The following is a 27352-nucleotide window of genomic DNA, read 5'->3' as shown; positions in this document are numbered from 1 at the left end:
CAGTTTCACAGCCTTTACAAAATAAGCCAAAACCATTTAAAATAACATTAACATTATATTATTTTAAAAGCAATTTTATTATGAAAGAAAAAAAACCATTAACGTTTATAATTCAAAGGGCATTGGAAGGCAGGGAATTTTGTTAACACAAACATGTAGCTTTTAAGTAGACATTGCAATACTTCCCCCGATTATTATAAGGAATGCAGTGGTTTGTGCAATGTCTGTTTTCCTGCTGTAAAAAATCAACCCACACACGACTTGCCTCACAATTAGCAACCTGACCCATAATAATAAAGAAGTCAGGGTTTATCCCAGATCCGATAGCAATCAAACAAGTTGATCTTTCATTGATCTTGCATTGTAGTTATTTCCATTTATCCATGTACCTGTGTTATTTATCATTAAATAATCTACTATTACCCAGAATGTTGACTGTGTTCTCTATCAGAAACAATTTAGAAAGTTTTGCCCTTTTTAAAAATAGTTTGTTATCGATTTTCCCACCACTTTTTTCTACCCAATTTGAAATGTTCAATTGGAATGTCACCCTACTACTTCAACCCACCTAACTATCAGGAGGACTGATGAGGAACCAGGGGACCTTTGTTCCCGCTATCAAGCCAATCAACTCTTTTAACCTGGATAATCTAAGCAATGGATCTTACACAAGCATTGAACAAGAGAATGAAGCATCTTGCCCTGAGTATTCTGAACAAGTTTGGACTTGTTTGTTTGATTTTAAGGCAATGAAAAGGGTTGCTTGAGGAAAGGTAAGTTTTTTTGCATGGGTCCTGCATAAAATAGGGTAGGGCTGTACACAGCTAAGTACAGCATTAGATCTAATTTGTCTAGCTTCATTTTCTGCACTGTTGTAAAGGGAAATATTCTCTTGTACCTTGAAACCATAAATCATAAACCATTTGCAAACTAGTGTACAGCACATGCAAACAATTTTTTTCTTGCCCTGTCCATACAAGTGTACAAAGGAAAATGACCATCCGGTAGCTCTGAGTTTTAATATATTTAATGTGAACTTAGTTTGTGTTTCTCTGCCAATTAGGGATAGATTCAATCAGAAAACAATGCTTCCAGACATCAGAGGACACCCCCTGTATGCACTATTTTAATTATATAAAGCATCATTCACTCCACACTACCTAAAAAAAAGAATTGTACATCCCTTTTAAAAATGTGAAATAAGTGAATGGTAATAGGCTGGTTTCAGTGCGCATTGATCAGTCATTATTTTAGTGGTGTGGATAATATATCAATGTCACTAATCCCAAAGGCTGATTGAGGTATTTGTCTGCTTTACAGAGTCTCAATGGCAGGAAACGATTTCTTCTCCGGGATATTCTGAAACAATCAGAGATTTTGGGTGCCAACATATGATGCCTTATTAAAGCCACAGTGTGAACAGTGACATGCATTAGCATTACAGAACGGTCCAATTCCAAACATGTCTTAAAATCCTGCTTATCACAGGGTGACCTTCACACTCAAGGCACAAACCAATTAGCTAGAAAGAGTAAACCACATAAACTAAAACGACTCTGTAATATTTTAACCACCCTGTACAGCTACAGAACGAATGAAGTAATTGCCCCTCTTTGTCTTTGAACATTGACTAATGTTCTTTTGATTGGCTGGACTTGCCTTGAAAAAAACTGAGTGGTTACGGGCATGTCCAGAAGTGGTTGTTAATTGATTTTAGTGAGGTTTGAAAAGCCATAGACTGGTGTGAGCTTATGATCCACTTGCCTTTCAGGATTTAAAGGTGATCTAACTTTTAGATCAGTCAGATACTTATGTGGAGAACTCATGGTCACCTCCAAAAAAAAAAAATACTGAAATAAAATTGAATGCACATCACTCTGTGCAGTGATAGATTCTTGTATCAGGGCGATAGGAAAGCCCTGCTGTTTAATGTATTTTCTTTATTTATTTTTAGAACGGGGTCTCCACCTCCGCCCCTGTGTTATTTATGTAGTATGATTTGTTGTTTTTGTTATAAATGACGACGTAGCCATGTATGTTGTTTATTGTTTTGTACGTTTTGCAGCGTGAGTGGGAAACCCCATCCACGTTGATTTAAACCTCTTGTTAATATGTGGCTGTCGGCTAGAGCATTTGAAAACTGGCTGGGAGTCACACATATTAATAAACTCATGCAGATTGTGGCCGAGGGGGTAATAGAATAATTACGAACTAGTTAAACCCCACGGCCACGATATTTAAGGCTGCAGCTCTCCTTGCTCTAGATGGGTGTTCGGAGGAGGAACGGGAGAGAGAGAGAGAGAGAGAGAGAGAGAGAGAGAGAGAGAGAGAGAGAGAGAGAGAGAGATATTTAAAAATGAAAACGGAAACTAAATGGATCTGTGAAGGATACTGCCCAGCCGGATCTTTGGGTTATCTTATTTGGTGTTATTCATTTGTTTTTTCATTTCATATTTATTTTCTGTGCTCTGTGAGCAAGTGTTTATTTTTGTTTTACTATTTTATTTATTTTTGTGTTAAAAATAAAACGGCGCAAGCTCCATTGCACCGTGCCTTTGTTTTTGTGTGTGCTTCCTTCTGGTCTGACGTTACCGCAACGCCATTTCCTGCCACACGTGGTGTTAGCGGTGGGATCACCAGCGCCCCCTGGACTCAGGCAAGAAGAGGTACTGAAGAGGTACGGCACAAGGGTACTACAGTTTTTTGATTTTTGAAGGAAAGATGGGAGGAAGAGGAAGAAGGATGGAGCTGGAGGAAGCAGCAGCAACAGGGCTTAAAGTACCTCATAATAACTGCTATCACTTTGCAGGTCTCACATTTTCCTACACATTAATAATTTGTCATTTAGCAGAAACTTTTATCCAACGTGACTAGGAAGTGAACTATGCATCACAATTACTGGTGCAGAGTCACTTACATGATAGAGCACAAGGAGGTTAAGAGATTTGCTCAGGGTCGCACACAGTGAGTCAGTGGTTGAGCTGTGATAGAACCAGGACCCTTCTGGTAACAAGCCCCTTTCTTTAACCACTGGACCGCCAAGCCTCCTCGCTGGATATTTCATTGCCATATGTCTGACACGTCCTTGTGTTCCACTTCAAGAGTATGTCATTATTAAGGTATTTTTGTTTTGTTTTGTTTGTTTTTTTAAGGGCTTCTTAGTGTTTTAATATTATACCACGAAAACATAAAACTGTCAGTTTCTTTCAGATTACCAATCATAAAAGGTCTATATACATTATGTGACTGCTGTTGAAGTTTTGGGTTGCTTCCAAATGGGAATATATTACATTCTACCCACTGAGGGGCTCATGTGTAGCACCACGGATAGATAGTATTCCATTTATTTTCATCACGACAGAACCTTTCGAAAACAGCTATGTATATTTCTTTGTATTCCAGTTTACTCTAACAATCGGGGTAATCAACAGAATTAATACTTGCAGGAGAGTTTCTTTGCTCTTGTCTGGACATTGATGATCCGGATGAGAAGTTTGCTGACCTTTTTGTAGGTCTGATGTTTGTGTTGTCCAAACTGTCAGAATCGTCATTAGGCGATTGCTCACACCAAGCATTTTGCATCAAAGTGTCACATTGTTTTTTAGAATACTGTACATCTTATGGATACTTTCACACCAGCTGTGTAGCGTAAAACAGACGCCGTTTGAAATTGACCGTGTTCCTATTTTTCTGTGTGTGTCTGGCGGAAATGTACTTATTCAACATACAAAATAAACAGTACCAGTATATATTTTGTATTTAATAATAAGAACGTGATGTTTGTGAATGGTTGTTTCTGAGTAGCCTGTTACACCACTGCCCCTTTAAAAAAAAACATTGAGTTGAAAGGTCACAGTACACAGGAACCTCCACAATGTCCAACAAACAGCGATCAGAAAGCTCTGAAAACCTCCAGAGAACCTCCTTGAGGATTCTTTTTCCGAGTAGATTGGTTCTCTTTTTCTTTAAGTGCAGTCCATCCCTGCATAGATAGTCCTTGTTGTAGAATGTGGTCCAGTGTTCAATGAAGGTGAAGCCTTCCTGTGTGCACCACAATTTCAGCCATGTATTTAGGTTATTTATTTCCAGCTGTTTGTATGCTCCTTTGCAAGGTGCCAGCAGGATCCCAGAAAATACCACAGTTTTGGGCTTGCCTTTTAATTTCCTTCCTAGCTATCTGAATTTGGTTTGCAGGGACCTTGGTCTGTCTCTTTATGTTCGGTCTGGGCAGGGTGTTTTGCAGCAGTATAATATTTATATATTTTTTCTTTTGTCAGTATGCCATACTATCAGTTTTTTTGTTTTTTTTCTTACTGGTACGCATACCGGCATGTACCACCCCACTTTAACAACTGGTTATAGAGTGACTGAGACGAGGCTAAAGAGAGGCAGTACCTATGTGGAAGACCATTTTCATATTTATGTTCTATTAAAGGTCATATAGATTGAAATGTCACCCTACCTTATATTTTTATAATGAATGAAATTGTTCTAAACAATGCCATGTTCTCTTGCCCTAATATTAGGATTTTAATACTATTTCTCTAAACTGACTAGTTTCTCACTTGCTGTCCTCTGTGGTTTCGCTGGTCTTGAGAAACCATGTGATTTTGTGAACAGTTTTTTCATTGTAAGTGTTATCACAACCTGCTAGCAGTTCTGTTGCTATTTCTAAAACAGAACTATTGCTTTGTTGCATGTTATTGCACCAACAACACGTTGCAGTATATACACCCTTCAAATGCTCAGTCACGCTGATGTAAAAAAAAAGTCAAGCAGACAAAAGTTTTGACTAATGCACACCAATGAAAGCATTGGGTGAAAATCTATCTATCTGCTTAGCTATTTATACTGTAAGAATAAAATACAGGCACATGCTTGACAGTTTTATTATTTATTACATTTGTAAAATTGGAAGAAAATGAACAGACTTCGTTTTAGGCTTGGGGTAACTGCTTGGTTCACCTATGCTTATTTACACCACTCTTTGGATGATTGCATTTGAGGTTAAGAGTGGAAACTAAATGGATTTCTTCTCTGCATGAGTCATTTTCTGTAGCTGCCAATTGTGGTTTATTGATGTGAACTGCACTTTTTCTAGCATCACAGAGATGCAGAAACTGCTGTGGAATACATAAATGATCAGGCCACAGTTTTTCACTTTGAACTGGTGTTGTGCACTATTTGACCAGTTGTCATTTTTGTTAGTCTTCACAGTTAATATGTATAAGGCATCTCATAGTTATTGATCGATCCAGTATATAAGAGAAATTATCTGATCCAGGTATTACTGTTTATCACTCAATCTGAAAAAGTATTGATAACTAGTCCACAATCCTCATCTGCTTCAGTAGTTCACCATAACTCTCTCTCTCTCCTCAATTGAGACTCAATATCATTGAAGGTAAAAACATTAATTTAGTTACTTCAGAATTTTTGGATCACAGGGTAGTTGACTGTGGAGATTTGTCCATCACTCTTAAATCACAGGCTCCTTGGCTGAGTAAAAATTTTACTATATATACAGCTCTGGAAAAAATTAAGAGACCACTGCAAAATTATCAGTTTCTCTGGTTTTACTATTTAAAGGTATGTGTCTTTTATTCTATAAACTACTGACAACATTTCTCCCAAATTCCAGATAAAAATATTGTCATTTAGAGCATTTATTTGCAGAAAATGACAACTGGTCAAAATAACAAAAAAGATGCAGTGTTGTCAGACCTCGAATAATGCAAAGAAAATAAGTTCATGTTCATTTTTAAACAACACAATACTAATGTTTTAACTTAGGAAGAGTTCAGAAATCAATATTTGGTGGAATAACCCTGATTTTCAATCACAGCTTTCATGTGTCTTGGCATGCTCTCCACCAGTCTTTCACATTGATGTTGGGTGACTTTATACCACTCCTGGCACAAAAATTCAAGCAGCTCGGCTTTGTTTGATGGCTTGTGACCATCCGTCTTCCTCTTGATCACATTCCAGAGGTTTTCAATGGGGTTCAGGTCTGGAGATTGGGCTGGCCATGACAGGGTCTTGATCTGGTGGTCCTCCATCCACATCTTGATTGACCTGGCTGTGTGGCATGGAGCATTGTCCTGCTGGAAAAATCAATCCTCAGAGTTGGGGAACACTGTCAGAGCAGAAGGAAGCAAGTTTTCTTCCAGGACAACCTTGTACTTGGCTTGATTCATGCGTCCTTCACAAAGACAAATCTGCCCGATTCCAGCCTTGCTGAAGCACCCCCAGATAATCACTGATCCTCCACCACATTTCACAGTGGGTGCGAGACACTGTGGCTTGAAGGAGACCTCTCCAGGTCTCCGTCTAACCATTAGATGACCAGGTGTTGGGCAAAGCTGAAAATTGGACTCATCAGAGAAGATGACCTTACTCCAGTCCTCTACGGTCCAATCCTTATGGTCTTTTGCAAACCTCAGCCTGGCTCTTCTTTGCTTCACATTGATGAAGGGCTTTTTTCTAACTTTGCACGACTTCAGCCCTGCCCCTAGGAGCCTGTTTCGAACCTTCCTCGCCATGCACTTCACCCCAGCTGCCGTTTGCCATTCTTTTTGTAGGTCACTTGATGTCATCCTACGGTTGCTAAGTGACATTCAAATGAGTTGGCGGTCATCCCGGTCAGTGGAGAGTCGTTTTCACCCTCTGCCGGTCTGTAGCTTTGTTGTCCCCAATGTGTGCTGCTTTACCTTGTTCTTATGAACCGCCGTCTATGAAATTTTAAGGATGGAAGCAACCCGATGCTCACTGTATCCCTCTGCCAGTAAAGCCAGAATTGAACCCTTCTTTTCCTCACTCAAAACTTTCCTTTTCAACTCTTTGGGCATGGTCAATAGTTATTTTTTGATTCCAATTACTTTTGAGGTACTACTAGCACTGCTTTGCCATCCAGCTGGTCCTATTGCAATAGGATAGTGATGACCACAGGAGTGGTTTTTATACTTTTCCTCATTAAATAAGATTTGGTTCAGGTGATCCCCTAATCAGTACCTCATTCAGTAGAATGAGGTGTGCCTGTGTTGGAATTCAACAGACACTGGAATGGAATGGCTGCCATACATGTAGAGATGCTGATTTAAGAAAAATTTGCAGTGGTCTCTTAATTTTTTCCAGAGCTGTATATATATAATTTGGCACCACTGTGTTTATTTTAAATTGATCAAAAATGTCTGTAGCCCTTAAACAAGGGTGGCCTTTATTAATAGTACTATGTTTTACAAATGCTGCAATATTTTACTACATGATTGATGGTATTTTAGAAGGGGCACTGTGAGAAGCTTTGATCTGCAGCCCTATGCTCTTGTGTGTTTTGAGGGCTTGAATGCAGTACATTTACTGACAGTTAACAAATGTCTATTAGGTGTCAGTTGGAAGGTCAAGGGAATACAGCACCAGCGAATCAGGAGTGTGTATTGATTGCTATGGGGCGGGACAAGAAGAGGAGTGTGAATGGTAGTTGAGGGTGATTCAGTTGTTTTTCTTAACGAATAATATTACGAATGAATATCAGTTTGATTTCTGTTAAAAATAAAATATATCCTACTTGTTTTATTTTTCTCACTGAAATGTACCTGCTTGTTTGTAATTTATCTGTAAGAGAAACCAAAACTAAATCATCTCATCTTTTTTATATTTATATAATTGTACAGGACTTGTTATATCCCCTGCTGGCGGAAAAAAAGGGACGTGAAGGACTGCTGTGCTGTAAGTAGTTCATCGTGGGTTGTCTGTCAGGACTGTACTATAAAATGCAAAGTGCTTACAAAGGTGTGTTTACGTTAGTTTGTATTACACAGTGGATTGATGCTGCAGTCTCTTCGGGGGCGTCACGTGTACATAGCCAGAGTTGCGTGTTTCTTTATTTTTTTTAACAGAGGTAAAAAAAATGACCTTTACGTTTCTCTATTGAGAGCGGTGTTTATTCGAGGGTGGTGTCTATTAAAAAGCTAATATCTGAGTGAGGCGTTAATTTGAGGGTGACGTTAATTCTAGGGTGGCGTTAATTCAAAGTAATACGGTATATATAATTGTAAGTTTTCAAATATTGTAATTAATCACTAACTTTCTTTTAAAACTAACAATTTTCTCTCTTCTTTGCATTGGTGGTGCAGTTGCAGGGAGCTGGGGTTCCTCTTTTGGGGGCAAGTGAAGTTCACTTCCTGACCTTAGAGGTCGACTACTTCGCTTCGCCCTCCGAGAGGAAGGTTCCCCGCTGGTCAGAGGGGACCCCTGGCCAAATAACGTAACTATATTTCATTTTCTATTCTCATGCTAATTTATTCATTTGCACCTGTAGCAGTCTACCCCTTCAGGGAGCAAAGCTTGCTCCCAAATTTTGAGCTAGTCATTTGATTCAACTTATCAAAGGTGGCTCTTATAGCTGGGGGGAGACCCCTGATCTTCTTTGTGTTTATTTCTTATTCTCTGTTCCAGTGCTTCTGTTCTCCCTGCATAGATCGTGAGGCTCTCCATGCAGCCTCGGAGCGTCAACCGAGTCTGACCTCTCTTGACTAGATGACTCAGTAAGCCAGGGAGACCTTGGTTTGTCCTCCTATCCTCCCTTAGTTTCCCCTTGGAGGCAAGTCTGTTGCTTCCCGGCCTTGGAGGTCAATCGGTTCTGCCTCACCTCCACGAGGGCGGTTCTCTGAGTAGACAAGTGGAAATCCCTATTCTGTTACTAAGTCACAAGCACTTTGTCTTTATTCTAGTAGATAATGCTCATGGAAATATGATTATTTTCTTCTTATGTAAGACAAAAACCAAACACATACTAGCTGTAAGGAGCTCTCGTGATCATTGTCAGATAGTCAGAGGGTAACACTTTCCATTAAATGTTTCTAATTACTGTGCAATTACAATGCAATTAACATGTAAATATTTTTGCACAATATATGTAAGTATACAGTTGTATCTGAAAAGGGTTAGGGTTAGGTTTAATGTTAGGGTTAGGGTAAGATTTATAGTTAGGTTTAGGGGGTTAAGGTTAAGATTAGGGTTAGGGTTATGTCATGCAAGAAGAACAGCTGCTTAGATTTGGAAAAAAAACAAAGCAGTAGATTTAGATATTTATCTGCAATGTATCTATGAATATTTCAAAACTTGAAACAAACAACTAGAAGCACCTTAAAATCCATATAACAGCCTTCAAAAGTGCCTGTAACGACAGTAGTTTTGTAAGATTAACAGTTTTTCTGTACTTTTCTTGAAAGAAAAAAGTTTTGGCTATAACAGAATGCTTCTTAAAAAAAATATAAACAATTGATACTTTAAAAATATATAAATAGGTTTAATATTTTGTGAGAGACTCCATTGTATGAAAATCATCATGGATAATAAAGAGATCAGCCATTACTATTCTGCTGAAACAGTGCTTATAATCTCAGATACTAGTGAGTGTCTTTTAAAGATGTGTGGCAGGCCATTGAGAGAGTTTGGTTTCCCTTTACACTGAAAATGTTTCTTTATATTTGAAGTAATAGAAAAATAGAAAACATTTGGGGAAAAAAAAAGCTTTTTAAAGCTCTAAGAATTTAGTATGGAACGAGAAAACTAATCTATTAGCTTTTCCCCAATGAGGAGTCATGCAAAATAGAAGTCAGACAGCCATTTTAATTTCTTCAGGGATTGCTGACCATTTAACTGATTCTAAAATGAATTTGTACATGCAAAGCATTACTAAGTAATGTGTGCTGTTTATGATCATTATTATCTATTGATTAGACATTATTCTTAACATTTTAGTGTAAAACTATAAACCCGTTGGGCTATTAAAGTGATATGCATGACCAAGCTCAAAAGAAAAGTATGTACAGTCTAATTTCATTATAATGGACCTCCCTGGGAAACGTTCATTATATCAGGTTGTTCATTATAATAGGTTTGGCAATTTGCTGTATCAGAATAATGAAGAAACACCCGAATTCAATTGAACATCTTTATACAGTATACAGCAGTTCTTTCAAGACAACTTCACATTGATCAACATTTAAACTGTGTATTTAAAAGAAAACTGAAAAAAATGAAACGCATATGCAGCATAGATTATTTTATATTCTTTATGCTTCTCTCGATGCACGCTGTTTCAATCTTGCTACCACCTCATGGCTGTTGCCATGGTTGCAGTTTGTGTGAAGATGGCAACGTTTGATTCGCACTACAAAAGGTTATCTATGAATCAGCCTTATCTTCGAATTAGCCTAGCAACGTCTTTTCACTGAGAGAATAACACATTCACACTGGAGAAAGTTCAGTGTCAGTCACTACCGAGATCATTTTATCTGGGTAGAGTTAGTAAAAAGTGATCATTCTAATAGGGCTAATTTCCATTGAAAAATGGTTCTTGCTGCTTGGATCATAAAAAGGGGAGGTTTTATAGTGAAGTTAGATTGTATAGCAAATGTGAAACAGAATGCTTGAGGAATCTTATGATTATACTGTTGAGCATCATCATAACCAGGCAAGTAAAAAGCAATGTAGGTAAAATCCCTGTTCTGCCATTAATGTGAAGCAAGCTATGATTGATACTGGGAATTAAGATTCTAAAGTTTTTTTTTTCAGGATGAAATTCTTGGGTTGAAAATTAGTCTTAAATATGACACTGTTTTAACCTACATAGTGATACACTGCCAGTTGTTAATGTACTGATAATTAGAAAGGTTGTACCGATGCTACATTTTATACTGGTTCCAGGTCAGTGTAAAAATACCTTTTTGTATTTACAGTATAGAATATTCACGATACCATTTCACTCAGTTTAGCTTGGGTTAATGTCACGTCTTGTCCCTTGTTACCACACCTCCCCTATTGGGGGGATCGAATTTAAAAGCACAGAATCTAGTCTTTTTAAAAAATGTTTCCGGTGTTTTAGATTCTAGTACTATGTCACCTGGTCCATAAGCGTGATAACACTTTACATTGATTGTCTCTAAATTGCTGTGTATTTGCTTAGTACCTGCTCAGTAAACACATGTGTACTTATACATACAGTACAGTAATTACAATGGTATTATGCATAGCTACAACGTTCTTAATGCGTCAGTCTTTTTGAGCAATATATGTAAGTACACAATTGTATCAGAAAAAGGTTAGGTTTAGAGATTCAGTCCCGTTCCCGATCCACTATCTGATCCATGGCATGACTTACTTTCATCACCAGACTGATGACATATTGACAACTCGAAAATCAACTTGTTACCACGTTTTTACACTTGTTATCCAGCTGTCTACATGTGTTACCATGCTGTCATCTATGGTGTTTTTGGATGGTACTGTTCCTTTTTATTTATATAGATACAGTAGGTCTCACTTTCAACCTACTCAGGTCCCAGGGACAGTCGAGCAGACATTGCAGTCACCAAAACGTACTTTACTTTCAGAAACATGGCACTATGTTCTCATGGAACCACTCAAGAACATTGTCACCATTACATTGCCATATGCTCCAACAGAAAAAATGTTGTGTTCTGATACCAGAGTCTAAAATGACAATATAACACATTTGGATGCTGAGGTCTGCTGGTAGGTTCTTCAAATTAAGTGTCCTATGGTTTGACAGTACTAAATTATAAGAGCTTCCATTAAGTCGACCTGGAAGAGAATAGAGCGGCACTGCTCAATAGTGATTAACGCGTAGTAGCCATGCTGTTTGTGTTCTCAAAGCCAGTTTGCACATGGACAACCATAAATATAATTAATGAAGCACACTCACCTCAGCCTTCTGATAATGAAATATGAAATTCAACTTGAAAATCCTTATCCAACAAACTTCCCGAAATGTCTTGCCTGTTTTTTGGGGGTTTTTTTTAGGTTGTACGTATGTGTGTTCAGTTTTGCATGATGTAAACAAATTGAAGCTCTTCCCTTCTTGAACATTCTAAATTTTGTGATTCTTTTTAACCCTTTGCGATCCTATGTCAGACCTGGTCCGACATTACAATTTTCCTTTTCAAGTCCGATGTCGGAACCTGATCAAAAAGACGTAAAGCACAGGTCTCTAGTCGTTTTTTCTACAGAAAAAGCTGAGAAAAGCTTTCAATCGCTGCATGAGACCAATAGGAGCGAAAGAAACCGAAAAAGGGCATATCTCATAGCCCCATGCACTACAGAGATAACACAGACATATAGAAAGGAGATAGCTGCTTTTGCATCCAGCGCTCAAAGAATATCATGGACATTTGCAGAGCTTTTTGAGATGTTATAGTAATAAAATAATGACTTGGATCGCATTATTGAGGAGTTTGGTGATAAAACGAGTGATCGGGAGACGATTTATCAGTATGCACGTCTATAAAGAGGTAGGTGAAAAATACAGCGAACAAAGGGTGGCGCTTGGCTGGAGATACAGCCCTGAGTGTCCTTTTTTACATTGAAAAAAAGTTAAACAGCGCATGTAAATTAAACAGCGCATGTTAAAATAAATTGGACCAAGTGCTCTGGACTGATGAGTCAAAACTTGAAATATTTGGCTGTAGCAGAACGCAGTTTGTTCGCCGAAGGGCTGGAGAGCGGTACATGAATGAATGTCTGCAGGCAACAGTGAAGCATGGTGGAGGTCCCTTGCAAGTTAGGGGCTGCATTTCTGCAAATGGAGTTGGGGATTTGGTCAGAATTAATGGTCTCCTCAATGCTGAGAAGTACAGGTAGATACTTATCCATCAAGCAATACCATCAGGGAGGCAGCTGATTGGCCCCAAATTTATTCTGCAGCATGACAACAACCCCAACATACAGCGAAAGTCATTAAGAACTATCTTCAGCTTAAAGAAGAACAAGAAGTCCTGGCAATGATTGTATGGCCCCCACAAGCCCTGATCTCAACATCATCAAGTCTGTTTGGAATTACATGAAGAGAGAGAAGCAACTAAGGCTGCCTAAATCCACAGAATAACTGTGGTTTGTTCTCCAAGATGTTTGGGCCAACCTACCTGCTGAGTTCCTTCAAAAACTGTGTGCAAGTGTACCTAGAAGAATTGATGCTGCTTTGAAGGCAAAGGGTGGTCACACCAAATATTGATTTGATGTAGATTTTTCTTCTGTTCACTCACTTTGCATTTTGTTAATTCATAAATATAATCTATTAACATGTCTATTTTTGAAAGCATTCCTACTTTACAGCATTTTTTCACACCTGCCTAAAACTTTTGCACAGTACTGTACATCAGGTAACGAAAGGTTGATCCTATGTAAATACACTGTAATTACCATGTAAAAGCAGCTGATGTGCCCTCCAGTGTTTCCTTACATTAGGTGTAAAGACCAAACTGACCCCTCAATCCCATGTGAAGATTGATAGAGCACATTGAAATACAGTAATCCCTCGCCAACCGCATATTTGCCAACCGCAGAATTCATGTATACACGATTTTCCTTTTGTATACCAATTTGCCAACCGCGGCATATAGATTTGTGTATACACCTTTTTTCATGGAAACGTTCGAAACATCCGCATTTGCTTCTGCACCATCGTGTGTATTCTTGTGCACTCCCATCTCACCAGCATCTCCCCCTGCCAGTACCAGCATCATCTCTCGCTTTGTCTCGTTTACTAGTCATGGTAGCATGCACATGATGTCTTATTGCTCCATGTTAACTTAGCATAACTGTTACCAGTCAACAACACCGTGGCTTTCAATTCTAAGGATTCAAGGTAAATAAAACATTTGTTTTTATTATATTATAATTTTATTACTTTTTACTTGTTAAATTACCCAGTATATTATAGTGTTTGCATTATTTTTATGTTACTGTGTTTTTTCATTAGTGTTTAGTGAAAGAAAATACAACTTAGACAGGCTTTGATAAGTGTGACATTGGCCGTGGAGAACCTAACCCGCTATTTCCCATAAGCTCTAGTATTTACCAACTGCGGTTTTGCCAACCACAGAGGTTTTCAGGAGCGTAACCCCCGTGGTTGGTGAGGGATTGCTGTATTCATAATAACATTTTCATGTACTTAGATGCATATGCTATGCAATCACAATAACTGATAAGTGGAAACATTAGCTGATTGTTTAATGGTATGAGCAATCTGCAGGCAGATATGCCACTTAATATTATAATGATGTACATACAAATGCCAGGGAAACAAAGAAAGCCAAACTCACTATGTGCTACACTTGTCTCGAGTGAAGTGCAGAACTTGAACCTGTCAGATTCTATAACAGGGGTGGCCAATCTTGGTCCTAGAGAGCTGCAGGGTCTTCTGGGTTTCGTTCCACTCCAGTTCTCAATTATTTAATTCAACCAATTATTTTCTTAATTGGTTAACACTCTTTTAGCCATTGATGATTTAAAGATACCCAGAAAACCTGCAGGAGAGCGGGTCTCCAGGACCAGGGCCAGCCCTGTCCTATAAATAAGGTTTTATATGGTTTTGACGAGGCATGTTTTTTTTTTTTTTTTATTTATTTTTTAGGCAACATGTTGTAGCTAGTAATTATAATTCATATTATATAAACCACCCTTTTGGGATGCAGAATTCTCCTTAAATGTGTTAATTTACAGAGCAGGCAACATGTTATGAATGGCTAATGTAGAGTAAGCAACATTTAACATATGTATATTTCCATTTGGGCAGCCAAAACAGTTTAATAAGCAATATTGAGAGTCTTTACTCCTGACAGGTTAGACGATTTCACCAGAACTATCTCACTGGTTCTTATGATATTCTATATATGACACAATCTGTTGATAGAGTAGCAGAAATAAGCAGTCAGAAAGTTTTGTTATTTCTGTTGAAGCAAAACATGAAAGACGTAAATAAAGACTGATCTCCTTCATGAAACTCAGCATACAGGTAGGGCTTGACATATGTAAGCATGCCTCAGATAATAGTTCGTCTGATGCACAGATCTCTTCCAGTCAGCTGTAGACATTTGTTACACAAGAGGGAATCGTGCTGTTCATTTAATTACATTTAGGATCAAGACAGAATCCCAGATATCAGATAGTTCATAAATTGTTAGAGCACATCCCTATAACCCTGATGTAACAGACTAGGTTTGAAATAGTCATATCACAATAGCAAGATCTTTCCCTATTTCACTGTTAGTGTGCCTAAAGGCACATTTCTGCAAAGGTCAATGCTTGCAAAAAAAAGAAAAAAAGAAAAGAAAAAAGTGTCTAATAGTTTTCAGACCTGACAGAACGTACAGCCTTGCCATTTAAAAGCCAACAGGTTTTAACAGTAATCCCTCAGCAAGCTTTCATTCTACTCCTGCAGCCTCTGTAGCTATTGATTTCCTGTTTTATTTCTCTTTGATTTCCATTTTTGGTTATTTAATGAAGGAATAATGGATTTGTGACCTTCAGCTCAAGTGCTGCCAAGGCTAGCATTTTATGATGTCTTCTGATCTGATGCCCTCCGGGTTTGTATCGTCAGTATATCATGCACCTAGAGAGAGCCAGTTGAGAGAGTGCAGTGAGCCTGTGTGATAATCTTCACTTCTGTGGCTCCATTCTGCTTTCATCTTGCGTGTGTCATCCATGTTCTGTCATCAGAAATTAACATTACACTCTTGTATTTTGACTGTCGTTGTGTCTAAAGGGGGAATCGGTGTGTGGGGGTCTCTGTTCCCTGAACAGCTGTCTCAAGAGCTCCAGCCCCTCGCTGTGCAGAGCAGCACACACTTGGGTAAGAAAACGCTCAGCAGTGCGGACAGACCGCATCCCCAGAGCAGACGTTAACCACTGAGGAGTCACCCAGCTGTAGGGCTCTAAGCTTTACAGCACCTGCTTTAACTAAAAGACATGTAAAAATAGAAGACGGAACAATATCACATGTCAAGAAAGTATTATACACCACCAGCTCTCTCTAAAAGCCAAATGAGGATGATGTTTTCAGTATACATTTCTGCGAGATATACTGAAAAAGGGTTGTGCTTTTAAGATATTAAAGCTAGTCATTGTAAGTTTGAAAAGGAAACTGATATTCAGAAAAGAAAGATAAGCAGACAGAAAAATGAGAGATAATTACAAGTGTACAGGCAATAACGATTGACTTTGTTTAACATTACCACAGTTTGCTCGAGATGTATTTTAAGCGCACTAGTTTCCGAGTATTAAACATTTGCTCAGCCGACATGTTTTGTTTTAAACCTTGCACTTAGCTCAGAACCAAATCAATATTGGGTAGAAAATCCTCAGCATCAATTCCCCTTCGCCCTTTCGTCTGCTCCAGGAAACTGTTAACGCTCTGAACACTGTACCCTCCCCGGAGTTTGTGCGAGCCCAGCCATTGTTATGTTTGAGAGGAATCATTAAGAATGGCTTCATGATCAGTCTACAAAGGGAATTTCTGTCACTATGCTGACAACCTGCACGCTGAGAGCTCCACAGAGCTCTCAGGCTCCATACTGCACTGCTGCCGTAAGCTGAAACATTGCTGCATTTTTTAGCGACAGCACCGTCCTCTGTTTTATTAGCCCTTTTTCTGCGGCAATCGAAAAACCTCACTGTCCTCTGCGGACTTTACCCCTTCTACCTGTATCTGCACATCTCCCCATACATTAGCCACTGTCTGTGTTTCTATTTTCTCCATCTCTCCCTCCATTCCCTGACTGTCTGCTCTCTCATTGTCAATAGCTTTATTGTTTGCCACATTCTTCCCCCGTGCCTGCACCACTCTCAGAAATACATTGTTTTACTGTCACTGTAGCTTCACTATTTTGATTTGTCTTTCCATCCCTCGACACAGCCTGGCTCCTGTGTTTGCGGTGTCTGGAGCTCAGCTGACTTCCCCCCCTCTCCCCCCTGTCACCAGCCTGGTACTGATCTGCCAGCAAGCCCAGCACTGGTCAGTCCTGCTGCTGTTTATATCCTCATTGATGTTTTTTTTTTTTTTTTTTTTTTAAATCATAAACAACTGCCTTCTGAATGAAATTGCATGTTTTAGGTGTGGTGACTTGCAGCCTAAAGGGATTCTCTTCAGCCCTGACATGAGCTGCCCATATCTAACCAGCTCCCTCTCTAGCACCTCATCTTTCAAGAAAGGGGGAACATTAGAGTGTGATTTTCCTAGCAGATACAGTTAAAGGAAGTATTGGGAGAAAAGTGTTATTTGTAACAATCCCCTATTCCACAACCACAGAGACTAGCTTGACTGAAATAAGAAAAAAAACCCAATCGACCCACTTATGTGAGATGCTGATTTCACATTCTCACAGCCCACTACATCTTCAATAGCGAGAACACATTCCTCCAAAGGGATAAAACCCTTAGCGGAAACTTTAACTCCATATTGGCCTGCTAACCTTTCAAAAGAAATGTTTGGAACCAGCCTCCCTCCTGTCCCAGTCATCCCGCCCACTGTCGCTGACAAATCTTCAGCTGATCACAGTAAAACTGTTTAACAGTACACTTTAAAACAATAAGAGCAAATAGTATATAAAAAAAGAAAAGATCAACAATAAAGTTGATAGATAGATAGATAGATAGATAGATAGATAGATAGATAGATAGATAGATAGATAGATAGATAGATAGATAGATAGATAATTATTGGGATAAAAAATATGAAGATGCATTATTAAGGGGCCATTGGCTATGTCTATTCCACAGAAGCATAATTAAATCTTAAAACTGTGCAGCAGGATAAAGCAGCATGGTGGTAAACACATTACCTTGTGTGCTGACCTTTTGTATCAGAACTTCATTAGTTTAAATAACAGCTCTGCCATTCAGACTAGGAATTGGCGTGTGGATGTCTTGAGGACTGAAGGTAGACATTCAAAAGGGGAACACTTGTAAGATGTTGTCTTTCCAGACATGTATTCTTATATATATATATACACACACACACACACACAATGATAGATGAATAGGAAAATAGGAGAGAAATTGTGAGCACAGGTCAACGTGGGACACCCAGTTTGAGTGAAAACTGGTAAATGCATTTCAGAAGCCTTTTAATAAATCAATAAATATCTGTGGTACAAGAGAAGCAGAGAATGTGGTCACAGTGGTCAAACTGCAGCAGTCCAGAGAAGTGAAAACAACACTCCCCCCCCCCCCCCCCCCCCTCTTGTGGAGGAAAATCGGCTAGGGATAAATCGCCTCATTGCACTTCAGCGCCCCTTACTGGTTAGGTGACTGATGGACTGGTGAAAAGAGGTGATCAAGCAGAAAACGTAATAAACCACTTCAAGCACAAATGCATTTTAGATTAAAAGTCTAAATCTTCATTTGTATTTTTCTTTATTTTCCATAATATATTGTTCATAAGTCATGTAGGCATTACATTGTATAAAATATTTTACATTATTGATATCTCTATGACATTTGACATTTTAGCCACAGCATGCCACATAATATGCCCTTCTCTTTCTACCTTAATGATTAGAACCCTTTTAAAATATCACGTCACAAGGGTGTTTATGTAACTTCAAGGCTGCAGCACATTTAGTTAGTTATTTTTGTTACATTTCCACCTACTATATACTGGATCTGGACACACAGCACAACACCTGCAATATGTAGATATCAAGTATGAAAAGGTAACAGCGCTCATCATACTGTGCTGCATTACAGTGCAAATTGAGATTTGTATCTTTTACAATTTTACCACATCCATACTTGGTCCTACTGTATACAACTGGTTTTAAATTAATATTTTTTTAAATCTTTCACAGGAATAATTTTTGCATTTAGATGGGGAAAAATCAATACCAAGTTGTTTTTCTTTGCTCTCCAGCCAGAAGACTCTTTGTTGATAAAGCATTAGCTAAGATGACAATATGTACAGATCAGAGAAACAAATCTTTTGCAATGCCATTACAGAAAGCACATTGCAACCACTCTGAAGCTACCCAAGCAAGGCACAAGCAAGTGCATTCTGCATGAAGCAGAGATGCTTCATGTTATGTAGAGTGAAGAATGACTGCAAGCAAAGGCACGAAAGGTTTAATAAAACAAAGTTGATTTGAGAAATGTTCTACTCCAACAGTCTTCCTAGAGCACGAGCCCTTAGTTTGAACTGTAATCTATTAAATGCAAGTCTGATGGAAAAGATTACCAAGACAATAAAGGTCAGCTTTTTAAAATGTAGACTTTTTGATCATTCGACACTTATGGACAAACATATGTTTTTAATATATGGTAGAAAAGTATGATCCTTATATTAAAAATATATATGTTTTTTTTGTTTGTTTTTTTTTTTCCCAAAAAGGTATGATGTCATCCACAGCTGCCTGCTTACCTGCTGTTTTTCCATGGTTCAGAGTTCTATCTGTATGCTGTCTAATGGGATTTCCATTTGCTTCAATTATGGCAATAAGCTCTTCACAGTGCAGTGGCATTGCTCTTGTTGGCATAAAACATTAATCAGATACACCAGAGTGTAACCATTAATGTGTCCTCCTGCAACACTCTGCCACTTGTGGATATAAGAAATAATTTGCTATATGTAGTATTTCTTAATGATGTATTTATGACATCCACTAGATTCAAAGTGTTGCATGGGGGGACAGGTTTATGGTTACTCTCTGGTGTACCACATGTACATGATGGTACACTGCTCTATTTAGGCCACAACTGTGTTTTAAATTTATTTTTTTATTTAAATCACCAGGATGTGATGACTGAAAAAAACCATGCCAAAGTAATCTAAACAGCAAGAAGAATGCATTGCTTATGATTTGTCTGATATTTGAAATCCATACCAAGCTGCTCTATAAAGAAAATGTATAGCTGGTCCCTGAAGCGTTTGGCAGTTATAACTATTTTGATAATTCCAGGGTTACATTCTGTATCATTCAAACTTTAATAGTCTAATTAGGTACTTGAAATGTTAAAGACTGATAAATATTTTTGATGCATTTGAATTTGTGAAATAAAAAAAGTTTTAAAAGATCTTGCGTTGTGTTCCCAAGTGATCACAGGAAAACAGTCTTGCTTTGTTGTCGACCAATTAAAAAAGTTGATTACTACAGGCTATTGGACTCTTGGGATATGGAACCATTCAACTCTGGAGCTGAAACTCTAGGATGGAAACCAATCACTATAATATAATGTGCCGCTTTTTCCCAATTAGACATGCACAAATGCTTTCTTTTAATTTGAACTCATACCATGGGGCCAAGGTTTTCAGTCTCCCTTCGTTTTGTGAATTTGAATTTGTTCTATAAATCATCTTAGTTAAGTAAAAGGGAGCACTTAATTTGAACATAGCTGCAAAGCAAAAATAAGATTTCTTCTTGTGTAGCCGTTTTTGAGTGTCCCCTGGCATCCCATGTATACTTGGATTAAATCTCTAAAGAACAAGAGCAGCAGTGTAATAGCCTTATCAGTAACAGATGATTGAGATCTTCAAAAGCTCTTTCACATCACTGTGTTTTCACTTGCGCTGATTGTCCACCCCACTGATCAAAGCGGTCTAAGCACAAAGAACACAATGCAGCCACGGCACCAGTAGGTCAGTCTCGAAACCCCAATCCACACTGGGCCACTGTAAAAGTTACGCAGCCTGTTTCCATGAATCTAAACTGTTAAGAAGGTTTTGGAATGCTCTTCATTTTCTAAAAAAAGACACCTTTACTGGATTTAAGAGAAGTAGCTGGTTGCATCAGACTTTCATCTTTGTGGGCAAGGGTTAGAATCCAACTCTAGGTCAGTTTTTTTTGTCTCAGTGCATTCCTCAGTGGAAAGCACAACGCCACTGTGCATTCAGTACAATTGGCACTTAGAAAGAGAGGCCAGAGATAGGATGGGGATGAAGATGTAAGAGTAAGTGACCAGGGCAGGTCTGAGTCCCATTGTCACCAGATCTGAATTGTTCTGATAGATTTGCATCTTTTAAAAGGAGGAAAGAAGCAGCTAAGTAAATTAGTAGAAGGGCAGTATGGGTCCAACACATATACACAGCAATACAGGTTTGTTACTTTAAAAACAATATATTATCTCATCCATTTTAAGAAACTTATAATTACTTTAAGATTTTTTTTAAGCTTTCCACAAGTAGTGTGTAATGTTAATTACATTGTAGTAATGTATCACTCTGAATAACTATTAATAACATATTTTATCAAATATTTATAGCTGTATTATAATGTACGCATAACTTGAACATTGTCTGTAGTACTCAAAGCATTACAAGACTATTTGAAAAGCTTAATAGGGGTTCATTACACCAGCCTCTTAAGAAATGGGCCGCTGTGGTTATTCATCATATAAAAGTCTTTCCAGTGGTCTCTTCATTCCCCTCTTTACTATTCTTGCCTCTACTTGTGTGTTCAGGCAACCTCCTACTGTATAGTTTGCAGTATTAATGCAGGGAACAGAAACCTCCCTGACAGTGCTGAAGGCACAGCAAGAGGAAAAAAACTATATCGGGAGCCAGATTCAGGTAGGCCTTGCTAACATGAAACATGGTCTGCGTGCCATGTCTGTGTTATAGCTTGATCCAGGACTCCATACCCCCAAGAAATGTTGATGCATTAATGTCAGATAAATACAGAGCTATTATGAAATTTCCATACAAGACTAGAAAAAAAAAAAAAAATTAACAGTTTATGATAGTTTAGTTTTTACTATGGGATTTAAGTAGATACAAAGAAAACATACAGTAGTTCAAAAAAACTATTTTGCTGAGAACAAAGATTAATTAACATAATTTAAAAGACACTGTAATTGTATCATGACAGATGTTGATGTATGTTGTTATGTCTGTTCTTACTGAAAGCTGTATTTCTTTAGTACTATTAGTACAACTGAAACTCAATTTTCATTGAGCACAGTAGAGTGTACCTGACCAACAGCAGTTAAATTGCCACATCAACAGCAGGATATTTAATATTAGGTGGACCCTAAAAGGGTTAATAGCTGAATTATTCTATTCTACAGTCTTAGAGCCAGCAATGATTTTCTTTTAATTATTAGTATTTTGTAAATGTAGCAATATTGTATTCATGTTTTGTTAACCACAGCATATGCATTCTTAGAAGAAAACTGTAGAGGTCAAGATGAATTTATAGTAACTTCACTAATTAGGGCCGACGCTTGTCGACGCTCTCACCCTTAATTAAACTGAATGTGAGTCAGCATAATTAAATACAAGTTAAGAGCGCTGAACTCTTCTGAATTGCATAGGCATCATGTGGCTTATTGTTTCTGTGTTCAGTACGTGGTTGTGAGGTGTTTATTAGAATAACTCTTTTATACTAAGTCTGTTATCTTTTATTTGTCTTTTTTAATAAAAGGAGCATGTTCTGCAGTGTTTTTGTACAATTACCTTCCTTCTGGATATAGCTTTGTCATCTATATATATAAATTCTGTTTCTAAGACATAGTTTACCCAGTCACACTACTGAAGTATAGCAACACTGTACGAACTGTGACTGTGCAAGGGTGCTTTTAAAGATGAGTGAAAAATAATGTCTGTCACTGAACATACCCAAAATTTAAATGTAGTATATAATTGAGCTTGCTTGAGGGATTCAGTCGCTGTTCTAATTAAAACCTAAATGGCTGAATGCCATAATGGCCAGACACTGGAGTTCTGGCCTGTTAGTGCATTGCAAGAAAGCAGGACACCAGTAAAAGCACTCTCCTCATTTACAAGCTACTGGCTTTTTTGACTATGCTTAACCACTCATTTGAAATTAAATTTAGTGTGTAATTAAGGGAGTAAATTAAGTACATCGCTAGAAATACCATGAAAACTGTTTTTTTTGTTTTTTTGTTTTTTTTCACCTCCTTTATTTATTTTGTAATTTTACCAGATTGAATGTTAGTTTGCCACTACAACCCTATTATTGATTAGTAGAGCTGATGTTACACGGCCAGAACTTCGTTCTCTGTCAAGCCAATTGTCTCTTTGCACCCACCGAAATAAATAATAGATCAGAGGTATTCATTCACAGTCCTGGAGGGCCATTCCACTAGAGGTTTAACAGGCAAAATTATATAATTAACTACTTCAGAGCCTGGATAGAGAAGAGGGTTGGAACAAAGACCATGACTGGAAGTAACAACTTTGACCACTCCTAAATGTTACCAAACATGTGTGAAGATTATTGAAAGCATGGGGCTTTATCACATTCCAACACACTGACCTTGCCAAGTCAGATCAGTTCCTCTTTCAAAGGTCTGTGGCTTCCTTCTCCCTTTGAGATTCAAGACCAGCAGGCAAGCACTTATGTTAGGTTACTCTTCCTCTTTTGCATTGAACAGTTTGCAATGATACATGGAATAAGACACTGCATGCTTGCATTGGAAAGTGTTGATACTTTCAAGTTGACTGCTTTTCTGGACGACAGTATCTTGGGCACAAAACTAAATATGTCCTTGGCTCTTCACATAGAGCAATTAAGCAGATCAGTGAATTTAACACACAATCCATTCTAGATTAATTAAGTAAACATTCATATTCACATTGTATTCTAAATGAGCCTTCTGGGACTTATGAATTCAAGTGCAACTAGAATAAGGTAAAGTGTTACATTATTATATAAAGTCAAAAGTAATCTGATTACTTGTTGCAACTGCTTCTGCAAAAGTGCATGTTTGCCATTTAATTCCAGTTAAAAACAAAATGCATGAGGTGTTTGTCTGCTTGCAGTGAAGATCTGTTACACACAAAATACAGGCAGCACAAACACAGACTGCAGCTGTCTTCAGTCATACTGTGTATGTATTTACAACTTCATGAAATAATTAAAATATGAATTGGTTCAGTGCATAAAAAAATATGCACTGAACCAATATATATTCTAAACAAGCCCAGGCATAAAGTCATGTCTTATACAGAAAAAAAGACAAACAAAAAATAAAAGCATTAATCAATCGGTTATACAGCTTCTTTTTAAAATTCTCCTGTCAAAGTATACATAACACCATGAGGTACACACACACACACACACACACACACACACACACACACACACACACACACACACCTCAGTGCATGCAATGATGAGTTATGTTACTGGCTTTCTAGATTGTATTGCTTCAGTAACTTACGACACTATGGCAAACATTGTCATTCCTACTGTAAGTAAGTACAATTTCAGTTATCAGAGTGTAATGAATTGGCATCCTAGCCCATTGAATTGAATGGAAAGGCAAGGGCTGCATTCAACTGAAGAGCGAGCTCTGTATTGGAGAGGTGCGTATGTGTCTTATGCTGATGTCCGTATTATTAACTCATCAGCCACTAGGAGGAGATCCCTTACAAAAGGCTAAATTATTATTAATAAGATTTCTTTTTTGTATTAGACACATTTTATAGTGAACAGTTTTGTATTATCATAACTAAAAAGACTGTATTTGTTCTTGTTTTGAACTTCAGAAAGCTATTATGCAAGGGTTTTCAGGCTTTTTTAAAAACTGTAACCCTTCTGTCTGGAGGTTTCAGCTCAAGTAACCTTTACACGTTTATATTTTTCCTGTTTATATAACATATCATTTATGTCACAGCAGCTTGGGACTGACAAACTGCTGGCTTATGACAGAACACCAAACAGTAATTCTTAAAAACCTTTAAAAAAAGTCTTTGGATACAGAAAATCAAAATACAGTATTTAGGAATCTCTTTGGAAACCCTGGCATTCACTTTCTATTTGGCAAAGTTATTGTAAATAATACAAATTAGGTTGCACTGTAAGTGTTTATCACGTTAACATTTACCTCTCAGGGTGATTATGTGTGTCATTTTATAAGTTTAGAACATCAAAACCTGAACAACAAGATAAAACTATAATAACTAACAATGATTACCTTTTTATTATTATTATTAAAACTAACATAGAAATGATCCAAAGGGAATTAGTTTTCTGCATATTAATTTTGAAAATCTTTTAATCACACATCACAGGTAAAAGAAAATACGTATCATTTTTACTCAAGAAAATGATTTTTTCCTCTAAACATCCCAGAGTATCAAGGCAACTGCAACAACATGGGTGTTCTGATTGAAATGAGTGGCATATTGTGGGGACAGAAAACCAGCATGTTTGCAATGTGATCCGTAGAATACTTTTTTTTTTCACCTGGCAAACACTCCTGAGTAAATACTGAGAAATGCAATGACCAGTTGATTTATGACAACGTGCAATTAGGAATTTCATGAGTCCCCATGGGGTTACAATTGTAAAGCTGTGACACGAACAACACAAGCCACAGCAAAGACAACACAATGTGTTCCTTACAAACTTTGCAAAAGAATTTGCTGAGCTGTATGATGTATGTATTTTGAATACTTAACCTTAGTGAATTATGCATTGTTTATTTATGTACAGTGAACAGTGGTGTAGCTGGGGGGGGGGGGTTAGGTGTATGAAACCCCCCCCTTGAAATTAATTATTCAACTACATGGGACAATGAATAATGTCAGTCGTGTGCAAAAATCTCGATCCATCACCAGCAACCCCCTACCTGCACCCCCCCCCCCCCCCCCCCCCCCCCCCATCCCCGCCAGTCAGGCCAGTAGGGTCCGTCCGTCTGCTATACAAAGTCCAGGCAATTAACCACCAGCACCACCCCCCACCCAGAGCAAAATCCTTGCTATGCTAGTGTTAATAGCCATCATCAACAAATCTCCATCCACCCCCGAAACAAAATCCTGGCTACGCCACTGACAGTGAACATTAAAAATGGGAATAATAAAATGCTTGGAACATTGCGATTATGTAAACATGTTTTTTTTTATACAGTTTAAAACTCGATTAAATGGAGCAGAGTCTAATTTATACAGCTGTGTGCAGAATTTTTGAAATCTCTGATCCTTGTTGCTGTCACAAACATTAGCTGGTGTGAATTAGTTTTCCTTAATATAATTTACTCTTTTGGAAAATTGCTCAGTGCAGTTGCACTGCTGATATACATTTGCAAAGAAACCACAGTACTGTATCTGTCCTCGTCTGTAATTAAAATCACAAACACCTATAGTTCTGAATTGTATTGTACAATATTTGAGCCAAATCAAAACCTATATGAATGTTTCCCTTCCCAGAGGGTTACGGTTTTTGACCGCCAGCCGCCACTGCTGCCCATGCTATATTCTTATGCACAGTATTATATAAACTAATGCAATAAATAACAAGAAACAGTTTCCAATATGTTTAGATGTATATGTTTAACAGAATAAAAATTAAGGCATCGTAGTGAGGTGCTTTGAGGTTAGGTTATTAAGTTATAATAAATACCAAATCACATGAAACTAGCTTGATTAAAAAGAACTCAAGAGACAATACATATGAAGCTAATGTCACCAACCACCACCTCTTTTGCATCAAAAACATCTTGCATATAAAAGTCACAATTCTGATTAAAGCTCTATATATCATTAATCTGAGTGTCTTGTGAAAGCTTACCAATAACAGCTTCTAAAAACACTAAATTAAACACCATTGGCTTTTCTGGTTCTAATTATTAAGGGTCTTAAAATTCTTTAAAAAAAAAAAAAGAGCTATTCTCAATGCTGACTCAATTAAATAAAAGCATCCGGAGAATAACAGGTGAGTAACCAGGAGAATGACGTGTAGAGCTGACCAGAAAAGAGAGATGGGAAACCACACTGCATATATTACTGCTACATCCCAAACAGAAGTATTTATCTGGTAAATGCATCAGAGGCCTCTGACGGCAAACCTTTTTCACTTGCCGTATAATATTTTATTATAATATAGCATTATGCATCTCAGTTATTGCGTTTTTTATTGTCGCATACTTGGGGGTTTCAAATAAAAAATGTGATCTTTAAGGAAAATGAAAAGGTCCCTGCTGCTCACAAAGCTTCACTGAAACAAAAACTGTGTAAAAAAATATTATCGTGCTTTCGTAAACTAGCAGATGGCTAGGACTCCTATTGGAAAATTGAGAACAATTTAAATTCAAAACATTTTGCTTTATTTTAGCTACATATTCTACATTGACACATTCTACGTTGTAACAGTTATGGAAAGGCTGCTGCTTATGTTAATACAGCAAAGTAGCATTTATTGAGATAACACATTTCAACCTTCATTATAATACTGCCCTTGGGATTGAAGTATTAGTGTTATAATAATGAGGGGAGCTTCCACTGAGGATGAATTTAATTAAGTTGTATGCCATTAAGAGCTGAGATAGTAGCAATGCATTATGGTTTCCACATTAGAGCATTGAGATAGTGCAGCTTATGTTTTGTTTCTTATTACTTGACAGCAGCAGAATGATCTTTGGTGATCTCCCTATAAATATATACTGTTGTAACTACCATAAATATATGGTTATAACATGCAATGTGTGTATACAACACACAGAACAATGTTGTGTGACATTCCTTGCATACTGTGCACATCTTATATACTATCCAAGAAAAATATATATTATACATCATATTATAACCTGAAAATGACAG

The sequence above is a fragment of the Polyodon spathula genome, chromosome 5 (genome assembly GCF_017654505.1).
Source record: "Polyodon spathula isolate WHYD16114869_AA chromosome 5, ASM1765450v1, whole genome shotgun sequence".
In the NCBI taxonomy this organism is placed as follows: Eukaryota; Metazoa; Chordata; class Actinopteri; order Acipenseriformes; family Polyodontidae; genus Polyodon; species Polyodon spathula.
This window is presented reverse-complemented; position numbering follows the sequence as displayed.